We start from the raw sequence: 19,354 nt of genomic DNA, 5'->3' as shown, positions 1-19,354 counted from the left end.
GACGTTTTTCATCGGTCACAGTGAAATTTATCCATTTTCCATTGTTTGCATGGCCAAGCAGGCAACTACCAACAATTTCCTTGCTTAAACTAGACAATATCGATATAAATGGTCATTTTTTGTTGATGGACAAATCGCGCATTTAAACGTTCGTTTTAGATCTTACGATAATGAAAAGATCTTATGAATCTTAACTATTGGCACCTTAACACTTGACATACTCTAACAAGTCACATCATTCATTACTTTTCATTATTTATAATTCATTATTATTTATTTTTTTAATTAATGAAAAAACTTATATTAGATATAATTCACTACTGACTCTAACAATTCATATTTGGAAACATCCATTTGCTCACACAGAACTTTGATACTATTTGTTGCTTTTTGCTTATGCTTAACCAGCGAAATCCCCTTGCAGCTCTATTCCAACTAATTTGTGTCCATCATATGCAGATGACAGAGATCCATCCCCAAAATAATGATAATAGTGCATCTCAAAGGTCCACTGAGTGTTTTATCGTATCATTATGCATTGTGACCCAGGGCAATTCAGCTATAATGAAGGTTAAGTGAATTTCTCTTTTATTAACATGAATTAGTCTATAATTTCAGAACATTTATTATTTCAAAAAGGAAATTATGGTCTTTTTATAGATTCTTGTTGCAAACTTTTATAACTACAAGCAGAAGGGCCAGGTCTCTTGCATACATTTTGTTTTTAATTGTATTAATGTAAATATACAATAATATACACATTTTTAATTTGGAAATACTATTTTATGATCTACTTCCCCATAATGCCCATACCTCTCAGAATCTTTAGTAAATAAAATGTACTAAATTTATATGCCAACCCACTCTGCTATTAACACAAAACAATGTGCCCTTGAGCAATTACCCATGGTTTATATTAGTTACTGGGCAATGAGTTGCCTCTGTTACTGCACATCACCCTATATTCACTTTGCAATTAAATACCATGATTAACAGACAAAGTCACCATCCTAATTTGTAAAATTTTAGCTCAATTTTCTTAAATCAAAATTACAGTTTTTATTTATTTTTTATTTTGTTGGTTAGCTTTGTCCAGCACAGTGTCATTTGGAAACACTTGTTAAAATTAAACTTATCTTACTTAAGTTTCTAGGCAATTTACAAATATTGGGGGAAAAAATATCTATATTTAGGGTTGCCACCTGTCTGGACAGCCTTGTTTTTGGAAGGGCTGCTCGAGTGAAAAGTGCCTGTCCAGATTTCCAAATTAAGAAATCCGGACATGACACTGAAGGAACTGACATGCCGATCAACTGATCGCCACGTCATCAGTCACCCAAAAATGTTCCATTTTTATATTCAACAATGGTGGTTATAGTGAGAGCTGTGAAGTTGTAGAATTCTATCCACCAAGTGCTGGTAAATACATTAGATAGCTGCAAGAATGGCTTGGATAACTGTTCAGCAAGGTAGAAAAATGCAGAGTTACTGAAATTAACTCTTAGCACTCGTACAGGGTGATCCTGGAAGGAATGTTTCCCTCTCTGAGCAAATTGGAGAGACTTCAGATGGGGTTTTCATCGATATCTCATTAAGACCAAAAGGTTGAACATGATGTATGTTACTGTGTTACTTCATAAACCCTATAGGACGCTCACTAAGATTTGGAGTGCAGCAGTGCAGAGACAGGCATAATGCTGCATAACATAAATGCATAGTACACTAAATCTGTAGGATTGAATGATTGTTTCCCAGAATGAAGAGCAGTTACTGGATAATTAGCTGGGCCAGTATCTGCCCTAAACTGGCAACATATACAAAACATACAAAACAGATAAAGAATCCCTCTTTTTAGAAACATATTCCAAGGTAATGTGTGAGCTGATTTGTTACCTCTTTTTCTTTAGAGTATAATGAGTTTGCTGCTGGAATAGTACAGTACACCAGGGGATATGTCATACGGTTGGTATTTCACCATAAAATAGGCTGAGGATAGAAGTGTGTGCTGTGCTGGCTCATTTAGAATCTTCAAAGAATATTTCTTCACAGTTGCATGCAGTAACATCCTGGATGAATGGCATTTACCCTCTTTCAGGTAGATAATTATCTGCAATTAATTAGATCAAAATCCATAATCATCTGTTTACCTCAGCTGAACTTGTAACTGCAGATCATTTTTGGCTTGTGACACATGCATGACATTGTCCAGACTTTTAGATTAAGAAGCAAACGTTTCCTTGACAATGTGATGCCCTAGAACAGATGACTTAATTAAGGGCTAAACTATCCCAAAGAATGAATCTGACGCTTCCAAACACCTCTTGATAGGGTCTATCCGTATGGAACTTAAAGTTACATTTAAGAATCTGGCAAAAGATTTGTGAGTAAGCAAGGTGTATAAAGAAAGTACATAAAACGTCTTATTTTAAGTCAGCAAATGTCTGTAGTAATGCAGTCTTTTAATGACATTTCCTTTTATGACAACCTTTATAATGTTCTATTATTTGTATTATTTTTCCTTTTCTATTCTGGATACAGGGAGAATATTGCACACAGTGGCCACTATGTGCACCTATATACAATCATTTAGCTGTCTTGTGCCCTGTGCTTTTGCTTTTAATGCAATAACACCCACTCATACAGAGCACCAAGCATATGAGTCAAGGCAAGCATAATTATATTTCCAGTGCAGGTTGCATTCAGTGGCATTTCGCTGTGGCAGTCATTGGTTTAATCTTTGTGTTCTGAGAAGTCACAGAGCTCAATTTAGCTGCTCTATCTGGAGAACCTGTGAACTGGCTCTCAATCAATGGTTGGGAAATAAGAAGTGATAGGATAGAGAAGGAATTTACATAATAAAGGGAAAAAGAAAGCATGATGTAGGGCAGGGATCCCCAACCTTTTGTACCCATGAGCAACATTGAGAAGTTAAAGGAGTTGAGGAGCAACACTAGCATGAAAAATGTTTTTGGGGTGCCAAATAAGTGCTGTGATCGGCCATTTGTAGCCCCATGTGGATTGTAAACCTACATTGAGGCTCTGTTTGGCAGTGCACCTGGTTTTTATACAACCAAAACTTGCCTCCAAGCCTCAAATTCAAAAATAATCTCCTGCTTTGAGGCCACTGGGAGCAACATCCAAGGGGTTGGAGAGCAACATGTTGCTCACGAGCTACTGGTTGGGGATCACTGATGTAGGGTATAGAGTACACAAACATATTGAATAAATTCCCCATTCTACTGAATAGAGAGCTACTGCAAGGGAAGGATGTTTGGTTTGCTGCTGTTTTCCCTGAGAACCACTGCCATTAGAGCACAGGATAAAACCAGAATCAGCTTTGTGTGAAGGCGTTTTTTTTATTCTGTGGCTTCTCTATTTAAAGTTCTAATAAAACAACATACATATTCAAATGCCCAAAATGGTATGTTCATTCTACAAACAATGCTTTTATGAAATAAGATGAGACGCAATGGAGATGGTGATGGATGTTATTATAGAAAGAAATTACCTCAAATTAAATAAAATGCAATAAGCACGCCCACAGGAAGAATCCACCAACAAAGTTATAAGGCCCACTTTGCTTTGACGGGATGCTCTGAATCCAGGATTCAGTTCAGGATTTAGATTCGCCTGAATCCTCATGCCTGGCTAAACCTGAATCTTTAAAATCACATTTTTGTCCTCAAATAAGGACTATGTGCATGCAGTTCTCTATATCTCTTCCTGCAAATGCAAATTAGGATTCAGATCCGGTTTGGTATTCTGCCAAATCTTCCACAAAGGATTCAATGCATACCTAGTGCTTTGCACCCAAAATATAATGACATTATACACCCAATAATTAATTTGATGCATGACATTCAGTCCATGAAAGTGAAATACACCAAAACTAATTTAGTAAACTGTGCAAGTGTATAATATAATCAAGAAAAAATTAAAATCAAATGAAATCAGTGCTTAGTTTGATCACATTTACATTATGGACATTCCATCTATAAATTATAATTCCATATATTCCATTATCATTTTTCCCATGGTGATTATATGGATGTATGGAGGTCAAGTTTATCCTCCAAGAGGGCAGATAAATAGTGCATAGACTGGATACATTTAAGCCTATTAAATAACATGTAAGATAGGGAGAGAGGGAGCCAACCAATGAAAGGCTATGACCCAACGTGCAGCTACTAGTGTTTGGTATACAAGTTTGCGTGGCTGTGGAGCTAGTTTAGGGTAGGGTTGGGACAGTAGTGCTGACTCCATGGATGGTTCAATAGGCACCTCTCTTATCTGAGAAGTCATTTTGTACACTTCAGTCCATAATGCTGATACAATGGGTCAATGCCACCAGGCATGAAGATAACCCCTCCCCCGTGGTGCATACCCTGAAGCAAGTGGATCGCAAGTTTGGGTTAATGGCATGTTTAAGATTAGGTGTAAGGAACCAACGAAACAACACTTTGGGGCAGATTTATCAAAGGTTGAGGTGAATTTTCGAATAAAAAAATTCGAATTTCAAGCCATTTTTTGTGTACTAGTATAGTATAGTATAGGAATAGTCCAAATTCGATTAGAATTTGAAAAAAATTTGAATATCGAAATATATCATGTACTGTCTCTTTAAAAATTAGACTTCGACCATTCGCCATCTAAAACCTGCTGAATTGCTGTTTTAGCCTATGGGGGACCTCCTAGAACCTATCTGGAGTCAATTGGTGGACTTTGAAAAAGTTTTTTTGGGCAAAACTTTGAATCGAATTCGATTGAATGCGCTATTCCTTCGATTCCTATTCGATCGAAAACTGACCTATTTGACCAAAAAAAACTTTGACTTAATTTAAGTTGGTCTTTTTGAATTCGAATTTCAACCCTTGATAAATATGCCCCATACAGTGAGCTCTCCAGCTTAGCTCGACAGGGGGGTTTGTGAGTCATAAAAGTTGGAGAGTTGGTTGGGGGAAGAATTTAAATCCTTGTATGGACAATAAATCATATAGAGTGTGAAATCCGTTGGACGTCCATCTTTGGAAGGCTGAATTAATTATTCCTGGGGGAAAGTCGTGGCTCACTATTTTTAAATCCAGCCCTGGTAAGTGCAAGTCTAAAGTCTGCACGCCTGGGACACCTGGGAACTGTAAGTAACATGGCAGCATGACACTGCTTTAGAAATTCCTTGGACAATTGTTATTTTTCTGAAGAGAAGGGAATAACTTGCAATTAAATTCACTGTGAGTTTCCTAAGATAGTAGAAGCCCATACCTCCCAACATTTTGGACATAGAAAGAGGGACCAAAACATTTGGAAATTTTTTAACCACGCACGTTTTTGTGGCCACACACATTTGTGTGATTTTTATGTGTTATTACAGTTTTGCTAATAAAGGTGAATTGCCCTTTAAGCTGCAAGTCACTGTTTCCCCAAGTGATATGCTTATCTTAAATTGTTACAATAACTTATTTGCTTATCTTAAATTGTTACAAAAGTATCCAAGTGGATCTGGTGGCTGTTCTGTGCTCTCTGCCAAAAGCCAATTAAGTTTCAAACATTGTATCTTTTTCTGGCTGTTCAGTGCAGGAGATCAAAGAGATTTCAGTAACAGCTGGGGCTGCCGGTTGAGCTGTCAAAATCCAGACTGTCCTGCGAAAAACGACAGTTGGGAGGTATGGAAGCCCCCCAGGTGAAATATACTATATACACACACATCCTGTTATCCAGAATGCTCGGGACTTGGGATATTCAGGATCTTTCCATAATTTGGATCTTCACAAGTCTTCTTAAGTTTACTAGAAAACCATTTATATCAATAAATAAACCCATTATGCTGGTTTTATTTCCAATAAGGATTAATTATATCTTAATTTGGATCAAGTACAAGCTACTGTTTTATTATTACAGAAAAAAAGGAAATCATTTTTTAAAAATTGGATTATTTGATTATAATGGAGTCTATGGGAGACAGACATTCCATAATTCAGAGCTTTCTGGATAATGGGTTTCCAGATATCGGATCCCATACCTTATAACAAATACCATTACTAACATAGTTCCATTGACAATTTTCAGCTAACTCCTAAATGCTTCTTTATAAATATTTTTTATTGTAAGTGGCAAAACAGGATTATACTCTTAGCGCCTTTTGTAGAGTTTTTGCATTGGGTCAAGTGTTTATTATGTAAATGTGATAAGCAAATGTTTCTACTTCACCTTGTCTCACATCTGTGATGTAATGTGATGTCACAGCTAGCACCTCCCCCCTTCATATGTTAATTAGACATGAGTTTTTTGTGTTTGCTTACTGTTGTGTTGTAGCCGAATCATCAGTCTCTATTAATAAAATGACCTAATTGATTCTACATAAGACCTGTGAGTGTGGACCTTTCTGGCTTGTTGGATATCTATAATATACAAAAACCATGAATATCCTGTAAATGATATCCTTATAAATGGTTCTTAGTGATGTCATCAGTTATAAACAGAGCTTAGTGATTTAATTTTTGTCACATGACTCACTAAAACATTTTTGGAAATTATTTGGCCTTTATTGGCTTTTATTTGGCTTTTATATGGTCATGGAGCTCCTGGGTGACTTAAAATATCCTTATATTTTACAATAGGGGGTACTTTATTCACTATATATGCACACATATAAAATATGTGAAATAAATGAATATTTTATCCATAATTGGATTCAGAAGTCTTTGGTTTAAGAAAACTGAGATCTGTTAAACATGCATTGAATGCACCAAGTTCTCATTATTTCAAATATCAGTTAAAACGTGCCGTCCATATTGCAAAATGGCAATGATTTGTCACTAGACATTTAATCCAAGCATTATATGATCAGATTTGAATCCCTGATTTTCTGTCAGCATGCTGTTACATGACTTTGTGACAAGAACTGTATATAGTTCAGCAGAAGCACTGCCTGTTAGAGTGTAAATGATGTGATATTGTAAACATGCTGCAAAATGATGAGTGTACTTCTAGACTCAACAGATACATTCAGTTGAAAACAAATTCATCCTAGCACATCATCCATTCAGTGGCAATTATGTAGTCAAGTAAAGTCATGGTAGAATTATATTATTGTATAAGTTCTAAATGATAAATAAAACAAATTAGAAATCAGCTATGTATTTATGACACATGCCTCTTTTGCATGATAAATTACAACTCTTACTTCTCTTCACAGCCTTGGTTCTCAAGAGATACCTGAAGCTTTAGTTTACTAAGTGGTTGATCACAGGAAATGTGGCAGTTTTATTTGCACTACAGTCACACTTTTTAATCAGCTATTAGGCCGATGATGAAAAAATATTGCATAAACCAGATCATATGTAAAACCCTGCTTTATGTAAATAAAAAAAAAATGAGCCTATTATTGTGTTTGTAACACAAAACTATTTTTTCACTTTGAACAAACTGCCTGGTGTAAGATTGCCTTTATTGAGTGCCTGCTCCAAAGAATTTTCAGTTTTTCCGCTCCCCGTGCTGAGGGCTCAGGGTGGTGCACCAGGGCCTCTTCCTTTATTTGGTGAGTAATCATTTACTTTTAATAGACCCTATCCTTTGATTTTTTAAACCATAAAATATACCCTTTTAGTAGTATGACCATTGGGTAAATCTTAAATACAATATTGAAATTTTAAGCCTAAGGACTACCCCTGGCCCTGGGATCATATGATTCACAGTGCAAACAAACAAACAAGCAAACCACAAGCACACGTACATATAGGTCAAACCAGCCAATAAATGGACAAAGATCTGTTTTTTATTCCGACATTTCTTCCAGTTAGAGCTGGTCAGGTGATCTCTGAGACAGCACACAGACCATCAAAAATAGTTGCTCAAGGCAAAAAAGCTCTAAATGGGCAATGTTTACTGAAATATATTCCAGTTTGATAAGACTCTTTAATAAGCCACATAATATGATATAAACAATCTGTTGGTTAAGTATTTACTCTGGGTTTATAGTTTTCCTTTAAACCCCTCCACATGGAGGATCTGGCCAGAATTGTTTTTAGTGCTAAAAGGTCACCTGGTAGTCTTGGAGTTGGGCTAATAGAGGAAACAGACATCCAGGGGTTATGATAGTCAGTTGACTCTCCAATTGCTCTGCAGCAAATTAATTTGGATGGACATTGAAGCCAGTGGAAGGAGATTGGAAAGAATGTGGATAATGAAGTGATAGGGGTGTGGCCATGTCCCTGGATTAAGTTGTAACTGTAGAGCAAGTAATGGACATTGTTTTGTCCCTAATGGTTATCAGAAAAAATAGGTCATCTGTTATTTATTGTATATTATAAAGCTGATTTATGCCTCTTTCTGCTTCATTAATCTTTTTAGCTGTTCAAGACATTTCCTCTTTCTATCAGTCAAGATAAACGTGAGTTAATGTTGTGTTGTTTTTTCTCAGTACTCACCAAATCATTGAAGGTAAACCTTGTTAAATTAGAGAAAAATACTTACCTACGATAGACCACACACTGAGATTGGAAAGCTAAATAAAGAAGCTAAAAGCTGACTGAACAAGTCAGCCACTAATGCAGCTTATTTGGTAGAAAGAATGCACACTTTTACAATATCATTTTTATTAGAATACTTCATCTCTTTAGAGTATTGCCATTTCTCATCTACACTACTCTCCTTAATGTGATACTGACACTGCAGATTCAATTTTATAACTACTGAATGTTTGATGTATACACCCTTCTGTTGTCCCAGCAGAGGTAACTGGGAATGTTGCTTTACCCTGGGGATTAATAAACCCTTATAGAGGTGGCTTGTATGTTTTTTCCTGAATAGAATTGTGTTGTAGATTTTCTCTTTTAATTGAATGGTGCTAAACTATTAGTATTTTTTTTACATGTCCTCTCATCAGAAGCTCTGTGTTTAGGTTTGGCATTAGATAAAATGGTACACAGGGAAACATTACAGAGCCAGAGAAAAAACCATTACAGAATGCAGTCTTTGTAACTGTAACCATTATAATTTACTTTATCTTAACATTTCATTCAGGTACTATACCTTGGCCCACCATTTAACTCTATTGTAACAGCTCAGTGCCCCATTTTTCTCCACTGAAGTGGATACTGCATCATGTTGTGCGATTTCAAAATTAAATTTGCTCAGGATTTCAATCTCTTCTATTCCACTGTTTTTTTTACATCTGTTTTGTAAGCTAGATAAGAGGAATGTGAAAGGAAGCAGCCATAGGGTGTCTTCAGAGCTTTGTATTGAAACTTACATGAAAAAAAATGTTTTATGCAAGACAGTTAAAGTGGACCTGTCGCCCAGACATAAAAAGCTGTATAATAAATGTCCTTTTCAAATTAAACATGAGAGACAGATTATTTTTTGTATTTATGCATTCATTGCTGTTGTAAACTCTTTTAAAAATCTCAGCTGTCAATCAAATATTGTCTGCCCCTCCTCCTTAGGCATAGAGGCGGGGTAAGCAATCACTTTCCATCCAGCACTTAATAGATGTGACTGCCCTCCTGCTATAATTATTAATTCCAAGAAGATTCAATTAATTACTACAGTGTAATTAAAGTTCATTTTACTTGACTAACATGATAAAATAGGATTTAGAATTTTTTTTGGGTTGACAGGTCCCCTTTAACAAAATTTACACAGCAATTCGAGTTCCCCTTTAACTGATTCTTTGTTTTACTCTTTTAAGTGAAACAGCTGTTTGTACAGTGTTACATTATTGCTCTTTTGCTTTCTTGGCATTGCTTATATAAATGATTTCTTCTTGTATTTCCAATGAAACTGTAATTTTAAAAATAGGCGTTGTGTGCTTCAGAGAAAATATGTAACATAAAACAATCCACCAATCTATTTAATATATTTACCGGAAGGTTATAGCTGGCCAAAGAATTCTGGCAGTCTTACAGTTATCTTGTTAATCTATTCAGAATGCACAGTGACTATGCGTAGGGCTCAGAAAGAAACTGCAGTTTGCCTTTGGTAACTAAAATAGGGCATTTCCTTGTACAGATATTAACTTTTCTTAAATAAAATTGCTGCTAGATACTGAAAGCCTCATAATTCATTGTCCTGTGCTCAGTGTTATGAAAAAGTGTCATTGTTTATTACATGAAAGTTTTATTATGTATATACTTAACCCATAGTTAGGTATTTAAATATCACATTTTGTGATTGGTTATTCTTGGGTTCTGGGGGCACTATTTTATTGGAGTGTTGGAATGATAACTTTCAAAAGGGCAAACAGTTTAATTCCCACTAACAGGAACGTATTTGCCAAAGTTGAAATTTAGGGGCAGATTTATCAAGTGTCGAAGTGAAAACTTGAAATTTCGAATTTTGATTTTAAATTTTCAAGTTTTTTTTTATGGCCAAAACTGTCAAATTCAACTAGGGAAAAATTTGATTCAAGTTTTTTTTTTTAAAAAAAAAAAATCAAATTAAATTTTCGAAATTTATCATACACTGGCCTTTTAAGAACTCAGATTCGACTATTCGCTACCTTGAACCTGCCGAATTGCTGTTCTAGCCTACGGGTTACATCCTGGGATCAATTTGGAGTTGTTTGCAGCCTTCCTGAAAATTTAGTTTTTTCAGAGAAAAATTTGAAATTGTTTCAAATTCTGTTCGAGTTTGTGGGTTGATCCCATTCACCCGAGTTTTAAAAATTCTAATTATTTAATAAATTGCAGTTGGTCGAATTTCGAGTTCATGGGAGTTAAAAAAACTTTTACTCAGGTATGGTAAAACATTCTACAAAATAAATATAGCATTCTAGCTTGCACTATTGCAGCTAATCAATTGGCAATAAAATGCCTCCGTAGCTTTCCTTCTCCTTTAAGATAATTTTTTATTCTTGACTTACACAAAAATGTGTACTGGGGTTCAGTTGAGTAATACAATATCTATACTATATACAGTCTTATGAAAAAGTTTGAGAACCCCTCTTAATTCTTTGGAGTTTTGTTTATCATTGGCTGAGCTTTCAAAGTAGCAACTTCCTTTTAATAAATAACATGCCGTATGGAAACAGACATAAAGTTTATTTGATTAAAAGAAAATATGCAATATGCATCATAACAAAATTAAGTGCATAAATTTGGGCACTCCAACAGAGATATTACATCAATACTTAGTTGAGCCTCCTTTTGCAAATGTAACAGCCTTTAGATGCCTCCTATAGCCTTTGATGAGTGTCTGGATTCTGGATGGCGGTATATTTGACCATTCGCCCATACAAAATCTCTCCAGTTCAGTTAAATTTGATGGCTGCCGAGCATTCCAGAATATTATACTTCTCCCTTTGCATAAATGCCTTTGTAGATTTCGAACTGAGTTTAGGGTCATTGTCTTGTTGGAATTTCCAACTGCTGCGTAACTTCAACTTTGTAACTGATGCTTGAACATTATCCTGAAGAATTTGTTGATATTGGGTTGAATTCATCCGACCCTCGACTTTAACAAGGGCCCCAGTCCCTGAACTAGCCACACAGCCCCACAGCCCTACAGCATGATGGAACCTCCACCAAATTTGACAGTAGGTAACAGGTGTTTTTCTTGGAATGGGGTGTTCTTTTTCCGCTATGCAAAGCTTTTTTTATTATCACCAAATAACTAAATTTTTGTTTCCTCAGTCCAAAGTACTTTGTTCCAAAATAACTGTGGCTTTTCTAAATGAACTTTTGCATACAACAAGTGCAGAAAGGGCTTCTTTCTCATCACCCTGCCATACAGATGTTCTTTGTGCAAATTGCACTGAATTGTAGAACGATGTACAGATACACCATCTGCAGCAAGATGTTCTTGCAGGTCTTTGGAGGTGATCTTTAGATTGTCTATAACCAATCCTCAGCATATGCCACTCATGTATTTTTCTTGGTCTGTCAGACCTGGGTTTTACAGCAACTGTGCCTGTCGCCTTCCTTTTCCTGATTCCTTACAGTTGAAACTAACTCTGAAAACCTCTGAGATAGCCTTTTGTAGCCTTCCCCTAAACCATGATACTGAACAATCTTTGTTTTCAGAACTTCTGAAAGTTGCTTTGAGGATCCCATGCTGTCACTCTTCAGAGGGGGAGTCAAACAGAAGCACAACTTGCAATTGGCCACCTAAAATACCTTTTCTCATGATTGGACACACCTGCCTATGAAGTTCAAGTCTTAACAAGCTAATACAACCAATTTGGTGTTGCCAGTAATCAGTATTCATCAGTTACATGCATTTAAAGTAGCAGATTTACAAGGTTATTCACATTTCATATAATTTCATACAACTGAATACTGCTTCACTAAAAATCTTTGTTCAGAAAACACCCCAGTACCTCAGAAAGACATACCACTGTTATCTTTTTGTTGAAGTGGAGTAAATTATTATGCAGGCTGAGAGGGGTTCCCAAACTTTTTCATATGACTGTATGGACACTGAATTTTAGTATTTTTTCCCCCAACACTTCATTTCCTGCTTTAATGGGTTATCACATGAATAGCAGGCAACTTTAATGGAGTAGTCTGCCTATCGTTTTTTATAATAACATTTTCATTATAGGCACCCTGGAGCCTAGTTCAGTCTAAAACTATAGCATTTTCCTTTATAAAACATACACAAAACCTTCTGTAAATCAGTATTGCTGAGGATTCAGTTCTGGTGAATTCTACAAGGTCATATGATGGACTTCTGCCCTTGAGAGCCCACTCATAATGTGACAAAAAACATGTCAGAACTAAATTTATGTGAACGTTTAACACTTGAAAGTGTTTTGTTATGACGCACTTTGCGATAGTTGGTGTCATAATATTCAAGCCAAATTGCATTTTTAATGAAATATTCACTGACAGTCCAACCTATAAAATATACTGTATAGTCAGTTCTCAGCAACAGGGAAATGGCAATCATATGATCTACAGTTCGCATAGGAATACATTTTAATCTGTATTAATTTAAGTATTTTTGGAAAGAAACCAGAGAGATTATTTTTACACAGGAAATCAAGAGACTGGGCGACCATAGAACCATATGAAGTCAAAATGATATTGGGCACTACTATAAAGCATAAAAATAGAGATATATTTTCTTGAAAACAGGAAATAGTTGTACCTATTCACATGATCAGTACATGAAGCCAAGTGAACAAGAGCAGATGTTTTCCATAAAGAGATCCCATCTAACATGTCATAATCAATTTATTTTAGGCTTTCTTACTAATGTACTATCCACACAACTGCACAGAATCAGGGAAAGCACGTACTGTACTTGAAGGTCATTTTTTATTCTAAATACAATCTTACAATATAAATAGTAAAAGCCAAGGGGCTGATTCATTAAGGGTCGAATATCGAGGGTTAATTAACCCTCGATATTCGACTAGGAATTGAAATCCTTCGACTTCGAATATTGAAGTCGAAGGATTTAGCGCAAATTCTGCGATCGTACGATCGAAGGATTATTCCTTAGATCGAACGATAAAATCCTTCGAATCTAACGATTCGAAGGATTTTAATCCAACGATCGAAGGAATATCCTTAGATCAAAAAAACTTAGGAAAGCCTATGGGGACCTTCCCCATAGGCTAACATTGACTTCGGTAGCTTTTAGCTGCCGAACTAGGGGGTCGAAGTTTTTTTTAAAGAGACAGTACTTCGACTATCGAATGGTCGAATAGTCGAACGATTTTTAGTTCGAATCCTTCGATTCAAAGTCGTAGTCGAAGGTCGAAGTAGCCCATTCGATGGTCGAAGTAGCCCAAAAAATACTTCGAAATTTGAAGTTTTTTTACTTCGAATCCTTCACTTGAATTTAGTGAATCGCCCCCAAGTGTCTGCTCTTCCTGTTTTATGACGCAATATATATTAAAAATCCTTCACAGAAAATAGGTGGATGCATTTAATCACCATTTAACCACCACTATAGTGCAGTTAAAGGTCTTTTTTTTTTGCAGAATGTAATGACTGACTGCACATAGAGAGGGTATTGGACATTGAGGACTTGTCTTCTAAAAAAGGTCATGGAACACTAACTTGAAATTCTGCAATATCCTGCAATATGCTTATATTAATAGTATGAGTTCAAATGAATTGTTTGTTCTGTGAGGTAGAAGCTCAGTCCACAATATCTTACCAAATCCCATAAAATCCGTTTTAGAAAAAAAGTGCACTGGAAATGTTCTTCTTCAGTCAGCCTGACTAGAAGTTATCAGACATTTTTTTACATGTGATATTTTGTGAGATGTTAAGTTAGCATAAGAAATTATTAGTGTTACAAACACACAGAATATATAAAAGAACAACATATAGTTCTATTATAACCTCATTTTTTTATGTAATATTTTGTGAGATGTTAAGTCAGCATAAGAAATTATTAGTGTTACAAACACACAGAATATATAAAAGAACTACATATAGTTCTATTATAATATCCCCTTCACTGGCAGATTTGTCACTTGGCCAGTATTTTAAAAAAAAAGTCACCAAAAGTAATGTTACCAATAGGGAAAAGGAAACAAATAGTAAGTCAAAAACGTGACAACTAGTGATAGGTGAATAATTTGACACTAATTTGCTGCAAATTTCCGTGTTTCGTCTCAAGCGAATGAATTCATGAAATCGCGGTGACAATTCACCAGAACAAAATACGCTGCATCAAAAAAAAATTAACGCATGTTAAAATTGGCACGCGCATAAAAATTGTTGTGCGTCAAAATTATTGGACGCGCATGGACTTCAATGGATTTGGACCAAATAGTCGCACGTATAAAAAGCAACAAAATTATTTGGACACCAATTGATTTCAATGTGTTTCCCAAATTTTGCAGTAAATTTGGGAATTTTTTGGCAAATCGAAACTGCACACATTGGCTCCTTAACTAGTGACAACCATACATGTAGGAAGTTAGCAGAGTATCAGAGTCCTGTTTATGAATGCTTGGGCAAGCATATCATTTAAATACAGGATTTCATCTAGAGCAAAGCATCTGCAGCATTTTGTATTGAAGTTTGGATTTTTATATTGTGGTTCACTTAGTCCTGTTTATCACAGATTGATCCCTGGAAACAGTAAAACAGGACAGTAGCAGATGGACACAGTGGTTTCTGACTTCTATCCAAATTAACAAGTAATGGTTTTAGTCCATAGTGATTAAAATGTTAGGATAGTAACTATTTAATCTTGAGATTTCCACAGGAGATACTGCAGAAAAAGCTTTTCTCACTTCCTCTATTCAAACATTTTTTCCCCATATTTCGCTTTCAGTTTGGGCTTCCAATATAAACCCTGCATATGCCTTTTTTGGCAAATGCTACAAAAACATAGAAAGTGTATATGAAACAACATTTGTATATAATAATCCCATTTAAAAAGGGGGCATTGTACACCTATGCTAATCCATATAGATACTTAAGGTTTCAATTCTGCAAAAAAATTTTTAAATTTCATTGGAAAATGGTTCAATGAAGTTCTTGTTTTTTTTTTTTACTTAAAATAATGTCTTTTGCTACGTCAAGCTGCAGATGATATGGAGGTCATAGGGTACAGCAAAATTACAGTAAGCTGGCTAGCAGGACAGTTAGTGCACAGCAAATAAACCCAGGAACATAAATGATCATCACAAATGCTGACTCTAAAAGAAATACATAGGATAAAATAAAAATATCTTTGAGCTCAAAGCTTATACAGTTGTTTCATTGCAAGAAGAAGAAACCCAACATCTTTCTTTTTAGAGGGGGGCGGTTGTTTACATCACCTAATTTTTTGGTTATGATCCCATTACCAGATCCCTGACCACACTTTCCTTTAATGTCATAACTCGAAATAAAGAAATAAATCATAATAAATCAAGTGCAGTTGGCATAGAGATCATCAGAGTTTTCAGCGAGAAAATGGTTTATCACGTGAAAAGTCATGGATGAGATTCAATTTGGGATGCAATTCAATTCCTGTGAAAGCTGAAATTGAAGACTATGGGAAAAAAATTGAACTCAATAAGGAGAAAAGTTTTTCTCCTCATATTGAATCTCATCCATGAGTTTTCACTCGATACATCATGAGATAACTTTTTCTCACCGAACTGATATTGGCCCTTTGAGTGGCACAAAGTCAACCCAACCTTATTTTAGATGATTGAGTCTTCCCTAATAGCACCTGAACTCAATAATATTTATTGAGATTGTTTACTAAAACAACTCAGACACAAATGTTCTCCTAAATCTATATACCCTTAAAGTGATCAACACAGCAGTTCGTCCCACAAACAAAACTCAGTTCTGCACGCAATAGCCAAGCTTTCCTCATTGCTGGATGCCTAGTTATTGTCATTTCATGTAAAGAACACTAAGTGCAGATGTAAGTGGCAGATCTTTGTGAGCAATATCATCTGACTCATGGTATAGTTTTGTTATTGCAGGAATAGGATCTCTTATCCTGAAACCTATTATTAATAAATCTCTGAATTACAGGAAGGCCATCACCCCTTGAATGTATTGTAAGCAAATAATTCAAAATCAAAATTATTTAATTTTTCTTTGTAATAATAACAAAACAATACCATGTAATTAATGGTTACTATTCTGCACACAACCAAACAATTATATTGGGCTTATTTAATATTTTTGTTTTTTGCAATCAGTTTTTATTTTTTTCTTATAATTTTTATTGATTTTTCCCAAAATATAAAATTTTATATCAAGAAATATTTTCCAAATAATAATAATTGTAACATTACTAGCTAAGTTAACCAAAGTAAAACAAACATTAAAAAAAACAAAACAAAAAAACCCACAACATATATCATCCATATGATCTCAGGGTAGCTTCTTCTTAAATTTAAGAAGAGTAGAAAACAGATAGTAAATACACTAGGTTTGGATATTAGCCATCCAGAACTGATAAGCTTCCAGAAGTAGTTTTTTTCCCCAACAAAATTTCTTGGAACTGCCTTCTCATATTCTAGATCACTTCTCATATTACTTGTGCAATGCTTGGAACATTTTGTTTTTTCCAACTTTGAGATCAAAAGTCTGCAAGCATTTAACATTTGAAAAGTTAGGATTTTCAGATTCATTTTTGGAAGTTTCTTATATAAATTTATGCTTCAGGAGTCCAAGTTTTGTTGTGTAAAAGTTGTAATTAAAGATCCCACAGAATGCCAAAATCTTTATATGTTCTCACAGGACCACTATATGTGGAGCATATGTCTTTGTTTTATCTCGAACAGGGGTTTGCAGATCTGGGGTACATTTTTGATATACTTAAGGGGGTTAGGTACCAATTATATAAGATTTTATAGTGTAACACACATAGTAAATTGTTGCGATTTAAAAATAGCCTTTTGCTAGTCCTGTATGGTATAATTTTTCTTAAATCTTTGTTCCCATTTAATCATGTGTGGTATTTTAAGTGTATCTCTTGGTTTCATTAACAAGTTGTATGTTTTTGCCAGACTTTTTTCCAATACCAAATCCATGTTGGAAATAATTCTCAAACACTGATAACGGTCTGATTTTAGAATGAGGAATTGATGATAGATTATTATGTATTTGTACCCTTACCTTTGCATCAACTTGGGTCTGGGAGGACCACAAGGTCATGGGTTCAATTCCCACCTCTGCTGAAAACTCAGTGCCAAAGCAGCACTGGTTGGTTATGCTTTAACTAACTCTGGAGAGTGATGGAAAGACAGGTGCCGGAAGTCTATCATCCACCTTCCATTTGGCTGTACCTTTTTCTTACAGGGGTTGTCCTTCAAAGCTACCCAGGTATCTACTTCAGGCCAGGCGTTCCCCATCTAACATTTTGCCCTTACCTTTGCATCAACTTGGGTCTTTTTTTCCCCATACAGAACCATTTTTGGGTTTGCCTAGCCGCGGTTGTCCTTTAAAGCTACCCAGGTATCTACTTCAGGCCAGGGTTTCCCCATCTAGCATTTTTGCCCTTACCTTTGCATCAACTAGGGTATTTTTTTCCCCATACAGAACCCTTATTGGGGTTTGCCTAGCATCAGCCTGAAGATGACCTTTGCAAAATGCTTAATGAGGACAGATTTCTGTACAAAACGTAAATTAAAAGCAAAGGATTTGAGAAGCTGTAGACTGAGGAAGATGCAACCTATGCCTTTGTATTCAACAGACAGGTAGCAAACAGGCCTGGAACTAGGGGCAGGCGAAGGGCCACACGGCCTAGTCCAGCTGGGAGCAGTTCCAGATGACCTTAATAACTGATAGTCCCCTTGTGCCTCTGCATTGACTGGCAGTGCTGGAAGTCCATCTTCTGCCTGATAGAGTCAATATCAACCTGAGATACATCTATAGAAGGTGATTTCTCGATAGCAGAGTCAGTAGAGCGCATTCCATAGATCTTGGAGGACCACAAGGTTGTGGGTTGGATTCCTACCTCTGCTGAAAACTTGTTGATTGTGCTTTAACTAACTTTGAAGAGTTATGGAAAGACAAGTGCCGGAAGTCCATCATCCACCTTCCCTTTGGCTGTAACTTTTTCTTATTATGCAGACTAATAGAGTCAATACCAACCTGAGTTACATCCCCAAAGAGCCTTCACCAATAGCAGAGTCAGTAGAGTGCATGCCTCCCGGTCTGAGAGATCCACAAGGTCATGGTTTGATTCCCACCTCTGCTGAAAACTCAGTTCCAAAGCTGCGCTGGTTGATTTTGCTTTACCTAACTCTGGAGAGTGATGGAAAGACAAGTGCTGGAAGTCCATCATCCACCTTCCGTTTGGCTGTACCTTTTTCTTACAGGGGTTGTCCTTCAAAGCTACCCAGGTATCTACTTCAGGCTAGGTGTTCATCATCTAGCATTTTGCCCTTACCTTTTCATCAACTTGGGTCTTTTTTTCACCATACAGAACCCTTTTTGGGGTTTGCCTAGCATCAGCCTGAAGTTGACCTTGGCAAATTGCTTAATGAGGACAGTGTTCTGTACAAAACTTAAATAAAAACAAAGGATTTGAGAAGCTGAATAAGCTTTAATGTAGCCTGAGGAAAATGCAGCTTTGGTGCTTTACCGAACCCCACGTATTTGTCACTCGTTAATGTAGCCCGAGGACGATGCAACCTATGCCTTTGTATTCAACAGACAGGTAGCAAACAGGCCTGTCTGTTTTTGTTTGTTTTGTTTGTATCTAAGGATAGGACAAATGTAGGATTTGTAGATTGACGAATTACATGTATTATATCTAATAAAGCATCTACTACTATAAGATGATTGCCAACCTTTAATAAAGCCCACTTGATCTTTGTCTATAATATCACAGATAATATCTTGTAATAGCATAAAACTTTACATCACAATTTAACAGGAAAATTCAGTGCAGATCATGATATCTTCTAATTGTAAATGGGAGATTGACATCTACA

General features: G+C 35.9%; 1 protein-coding gene across 1 annotated transcript in view; it reads left to right on the top strand.

The window, feature by feature from the left end:
- cth.S (cystathionine gamma-lyase S homeolog) overlaps positions 1–19,354 on the top strand; it is a 147,050-nt gene that overhangs the window by 25,550 nt on the left and 102,146 nt on the right. The window lies entirely within an intron of this gene.

This window comes from Xenopus laevis, chromosome 4S, assembly GCF_017654675.1.
Source record: "Xenopus laevis strain J_2021 chromosome 4S, Xenopus_laevis_v10.1, whole genome shotgun sequence".
NCBI lineage: Eukaryota > Metazoa > Chordata > Amphibia > Anura > Pipidae > Xenopus > Xenopus laevis.
Note: the sequence above shows the minus strand (reverse complement) of the source record. Positions and strands in the feature narration are given on the sequence as shown.